This window comes from Bactrocera tryoni, chromosome 2, assembly GCF_016617805.1.
Source record: "Bactrocera tryoni isolate S06 chromosome 2, CSIRO_BtryS06_freeze2, whole genome shotgun sequence".
NCBI lineage: Eukaryota > Metazoa > Arthropoda > Insecta > Diptera > Tephritidae > Bactrocera > Bactrocera tryoni.
The window spans coordinates 19721152-19727151 of NC_052500.1; the positions used below are offsets into that span (position 1 = coordinate 19721152).

Here is a 6000-nt window from a genome sequence, read left to right on the forward strand (position 1 = left end):
TTTCAACTATTTGAAAAAAAAATTTGGCGAAATTTCCAACTTTTTTTGTAAAAATGTCTGCCTAAAAACAGTTTTCAGTTTTTTTCCTTCGTTCAAGTATAAGTTAAGGTTTTAACTAAAACACGTATTTTTTCATTTTAGTTGATCCTGTAAGGAGTTGCTTAGCCAACGCAAGCGCGTCTTTTTCCGAGGGGTCACCGGAAATGACGTCGCAATGGCCGAGTTTAAAATCTTTTTCCCAAAAATTTTAAAATTTAAGTTTTCATTTTATATGTGAGAAAAAAATTGATGAAAAAATTGATGTAACCTCTTAAATGATTTATTCAAGATTATATTCAAGATTAACATTTACTCATATGCGTATTTACTGTTATAAAAATAACGAACTATCTTTCTATTAACGAACTATGTAGTCTTCAAAAGCATTACACTCTAAAACGGGTGATCCTAGTAGAGGTACTTTCTCAATAGTCTTTTTCATTCGCCAGTTACCAGTCGAAATGCTCGAACGAGTCATCAAAGGATTCAACGGTTGGACCATCTGAGACGTAGCCGCGGCCAATATTTGAAAGAGATAATCTTCAAAAAATAAATATGGAAGAAAGTTTTTTCGAAAGATAATAAACATTCCCCATTAAATTTCTGTGTTCTTTCTTTAAAAAAGTAAGTAACTTCGAAATAGATCACCCTTTATAATAATAACTAAATATTAATGTTTCTAAAGAGACACCTCTCATATGCTCCAAAAACATTATTTAGTCTTTAAATGTACATAAAGTCGAGTTTTCAAAAACATTTTTTTGTATTTCTTCACAACGATATAGGCTCTTAAAGCTAACAAGTAGTTCATTATTTGCAATTAAAAAATTCATAATTTATTCAATTATTAATTAAAAAGTGTTGTTTTCCAGAATATTCTCACTCGCATCCCTAACACTCAGTCCTTTTGAATAATAAATCAAATTTACGTTCAAAAATTTTCCGCCTTAACGATTCGCCATTCAATCAAATCAAATCACTCAACACTTACAAACTGTCCGCTATTCGAATTAACGGTTTAATTTAAAGCCATCAACACTTTAATGCACTTACTTCTCCAGAGATTCACTTTTTAATGGCAATTTAAAAGTTTCAACCGTTATTGCTGTTGCTCCACAAAATCGTGTCAGTTACTTTGTAATCGAATTAGTGGCACTTGCACAAATTAAAAATGTAGCAACGCTTATTTTTCACCACAATTTTTATATACACTTTCTACACTTTGGCTAACGCTCGGTTGTATTGCACGCGGCGTAGATTACGTCTAGGATAACTGTGTCGCTTTAAGCCACATTCTGGCCAGAACGTTTGTATTTATAGGCGAGAAGTCAACGCTGTACAGCGACGACAATGCCAACAATAACGGCAACAGCAGCAATGGCGACAGTGACGACAGCGCTGGTGAGCTAGTGGTGGCAACAGCGGGACTGGAGGGGCACTGGAGGGCCACTGTGTTAGCAAGACTCGGTTTCGGTCGGTTAGTTGGGCAAAGAAGTGCCGAGAAACGAAAGGATGTGCGAGGCATGGCGACGTTGCTCCACAAAACACAACACTTTCGTTCGCAAAATTGATTTCGCTTTCGCCATAAACAACCTTTATGTGTGTGTGTGTGAATGACTGACTTTAAGAGTGCGTTTGTATAGGTTAACATGTCCTGTTCAGCTAACACAAACATAAAATAGCAACACAACCAGCGTTGATAATGGAAACAAGCAGACACAAAGAAGCACTAGCAGCAAGAAGAGCACATGAAGCGGCAGCAGCAGCAGCGGCAGTGTGAAATAACAGCAGCCGAGCAGAAGCCAATGCGCAGCAGCAACAGCAACATTCATTATTCTGCAGAAAGGCCACGAGCTGTGGCAAGTAGTGTGGGCAGTATAAGCCGTCAATATGCCAGTGAGTGTTGGTCGCGAGCCCAATGGAAAAAAACTAGCTGTAGTATCATAATAAAATAACAACAAAAACAGCGAGCAATATTCAATATGAATTACAACCATGAGTTACAGCAAATTGTTGTGCTTATGTTGTTGTTTTTTTTTTGTTACTATCATTGTTCGTGTGGTTTTTGTTGCTTCTGCTGCTGTTTTTGCTGTTAACTTTGTTCTTATTGATGTTGTTTTCCACTTCGGTCGCTTATCTAAAGTAGTGTTTGTTGTATCGCTGTGTTCACACACGGCTACTTACATATGTTGTTCATTACCGATATCGAATATCCCTTCACTTTAGGGCTTTAGTCTCAATCCAGATGATTGTAACGGTAGTCCAATTTTTTGAGTCAGGCTCGTGCAAACCCCCATATCGTCAAAATAGGTATTTCTATTTTACTCCTTGACCTCATTTGAGTGAGTTCCTTTTCCAGTGAGCCATTTCTTAAGCCTGGGAAGAGAAAATAGTTGCGGGATGAAGAACTACTTCATAATGTTATGTTAAGAATTTATCAGTCCTATCACAATCCCAATGAACAGGAACGTTTATCAATGTTCAAAAAACGCGACAACCATCTCGCAGAGTTTTTGGGCGTTATTGCCCCTATTAGCCTTTCTGAACGAGGTACATTAGCAAGCAAATACTTATCCTTTAAATATATGTATATCAAATTAGTAGGACGCTATGGTTTATTTAAAAGCTTTACACTACCGAAGCGGTATCGAAATGTTGGAGAACTGTTAGAAAAAATGGACGATGGTTTAGAAATTAATGTTGAAGATAACATATGATCTTCCTAAGTATGAATAAATCCACATTTTCATTCAAAAAGAAAGAACTATTCTCATAGTTGGGTCAAGGACTGTTCCGTCCATATAAAGGGAGATCCATTTCGAGGTTCTCTACTTATTTAAAGAAACTTCAAATTTAATGAGGAAAGTTTATTATCATTTTTGAAGAAATATGGACCGATGATTCCACTGGCCCACAAACCACACCAAACCGTTGTTTTTTCAGGATGAAAAAGCAGCTCTTAAATCTCTTCAGGTTGCTCTTCGTCCCAAATGCGGATATTTTGTTTGTTAACATACCCAACGAGCCAGAAATGGGCCTCATCGCTGGTTCAAATTTGGATCGAAAACGTCGGATCTTCTTGGAGCTTTTCAAGAGCCTATAAAGCGAAGCAAAGTCGCTTGGAAAGGTTGAGCGGATTCAGTTCTTGCACAAGCGGTTTTTTGTACGCTTTCAATTTAAGATCTCGGCGTAAAATTCCTGCCATACGTCAGTCCGAGTTGCTGCAAACGGCGAAAAAACTGTCCACGGTCTTCGTGTTCACTCTCATTCACTCTATATTATCCAATAATGAATGCTGGATCTCAAGATGGGTGGTGGTGTTACGAATAGTACACTCAGTAGGCCGATTATGTTGACCATAAGTTGAGCGAAGCGCGCGAAACTCATTCCTACAGAACGGGAACTTTCGTAATAAAGTTGACCGATTTGTAAACGTTGTTCAAGCGTAAGCTTTTCCTTGATGTAGTGCCAAACTATACTGACCAAAAATAATATGACAGATTGACACGATTCACGGGATCTGTCAAAAAAAGATTATGGAAAAAAGTACCTCTACTAGAATCACCCATTAACCTATATTTACTTAAGAATCAATTATAATGAGACAGGTATTGAAGTACCCAATAGTTCTTTAGCAAATTTGAAGCCTTTGGGAGACCACCAAATAGTGCGACAAATATTTTCAACATTCCCATGAAAAATTTGGCAGAAATAACGTGTGAAAAACCACGGACAACTCGGTACATCTACGCACTTTTCATCACTTGCTTTCCTGTTGAATTGCGAGTTTTCGCAACCAAATTTGGCCAGTCAGAACAGACTCTAGCTGCGCCATTCGGCAAGCCATGCGCGTTACCCGAATAACTAGTCAATAACAATTCCAACCAAAATCCTATGCACATACATACATACTTACAAAACTATTAACTTGCTTATACTATATATACAAGAACTTGTTGTTCTCGATTCTGTCTAACAGTACATTAACTTGTTGGTGGCAATTGCATCGAAGGCGATGCCGTCGGGGACAGCTTTGTGGCGATTGTGCGGCTGATGGCGCTTCGGTTGTGGTCTGTTAACCATATGCTGATGAGTTGCAACTAACTGTTACAATTAGCTGAGTAGTGTTGTTGGGCTGTGGACAATCTGAATATATCTTTGTATATAAAGATGAACACACTCTCATTATCAATGAGATAGACACTGATAGTCCGGGTTGGACACTGTGTTGCTCATATTCCTTGTTTTTATAGAATTTTCTCGCGCCTATACATACAGTTCATTCATTTCTATGTACAGGAAAGTAGATCAACACTTAGTCATGTGCATAAATCAAAACAAGAAGTTGCAAAACTTGATGCGGACAAGCACACCTTACCCATGGTTAATCCCTTCCAGTTCTCCGTCGAATTCCTTTGGAAAGTCAAATGAAGAACAAAAAATATTTCTAAATAGTTTTTGGATCTCCAAGTTCGACGCATTCGACATCATCCGAACCGTGAGTTTCTCTGCAATTGCTTTGGAGTACGACTTCAACTCGCGTAAATCTGAAAAGCCTATATTAAGTGATCCTTTTATTGTCAGGATTTCAGTACACTTTTGTTCTACTTATTTCCTCTTCCAAGACTCCATGCCTTTGTTGGTCCCGCTCACACGATCTCCAAATCTCATAATTGCAGGTTCTATGAACAAAGACTACCTCTTCAGCAATGCAACGCTGTATAGTCCGGTAAAGGACTAGAATTGCAACTTCTAATAGGGCTTTAGTAAAATCAGCCTAACTTTATAGATAAGATAAGATAAATAGATGAGGATTGCACCGCGACCTTAGCTCTATTGTGACCTTTCCTAAATCACAAAAACCCACCTAGCCCCAGCAAATTGATATTGATTGATTCCAATATACTATTTATTAGGTCCTAGTGAGGCGATGTGAACCCTATTTGGAAACATGGATCCCCGGGCTTTTATCCTGTGTCTGCAGATTGCAATGCTATCAGTTGGCAGGGGTTCTGGACTTTCAGTCGCAGAACCGGATATTTGCACAAAAAGCTAGGTCCAGCTATATAACTGTTTCTTCAGGCCTGCAGTGTCCAGTGTAGAATGCGACAAGTATCTTGAGGAGAGGGAGGTTAATTATGTATTTAAAACTGCTAAGGTTATAACCCCCCATTAGCAACTTGGCATGGTGCATGGCTTGGGGTACTTGTCAATACCTTTCATTGTCCATTCCTTCCTTCTCTATGGTATGAAGACCCACGGCGTTGACCCACCACGATGACCCACCTCGTTCGTGGATGTTGCGGAGAGGGCGAGCTCATCAGCCAGTTCATTCCCGGCTATACCTTTGTGACTATTCACCCAAATGAGGTGGACTTGTTTACGTTCTGCTAGACTATACAGACGTTCTCAACGCACCTGCGCCAGTAGTGTTTTGATCTCATACTTACTTTATAAAGTTTCCCATAAGAAGGTCTCTAAACAAGGACTTAGTGATAACGCATAGGGTTCTAAACTTCCTCAATTACTATCCGAAAGTAATTTTTCAGATGGTTCCCTCAGCGAATCTTTGGAGGTTATTTTCGAAAAAGGGCGGATGCCTCCAGAAATAACTGGATTACCCTAAAGATATTTTCGATTCGAATTACTTTTTCCGAAGCTTGATTCTGGATGTAATATCCTTACTCCTAATCTTGAAATATTCCCAAATTCACCTTATTGTTACTGGAAAACAATGATTTCATTTTCAAACTATCCAAGAGGATTACATGGACTACCCACAATATATAACAAGTGCTCGACAATTCAACGAAGTGTGAGCTGTTTTTCTTAAGCGGCATTTAAATTATTCCACCTCTCAGGTTCAATCCAACAAATTGAAATGATTCACTTAACCGAATTAAAAAGTCGGACCTGTGCTCCCAATCCCACACACTCACACACTTAAACACCCACACAAAG

At 38.7% G+C, this 6000-nt stretch overlaps 1 protein-coding gene across 2 annotated transcripts in view; it reads right to left on the minus strand.

Annotated features, from left to right (window-relative positions):
* The window catches only part of LOC120769121, a 42470-nt gene extending 41163 nt beyond the window's left edge, over positions 1–1307 (minus strand). For both annotated transcript variants that reach the window (XM_040095983.1, XM_040095982.1), the window contains exon 1: positions 1093–1307. The gene's annotated coding sequence lies outside the window, so the exon portion shown is untranslated. The remainder of the gene's footprint in view (positions 1–1092) is intronic.
* Positions 1308–6000: the final 4693 nt, after the last annotated feature.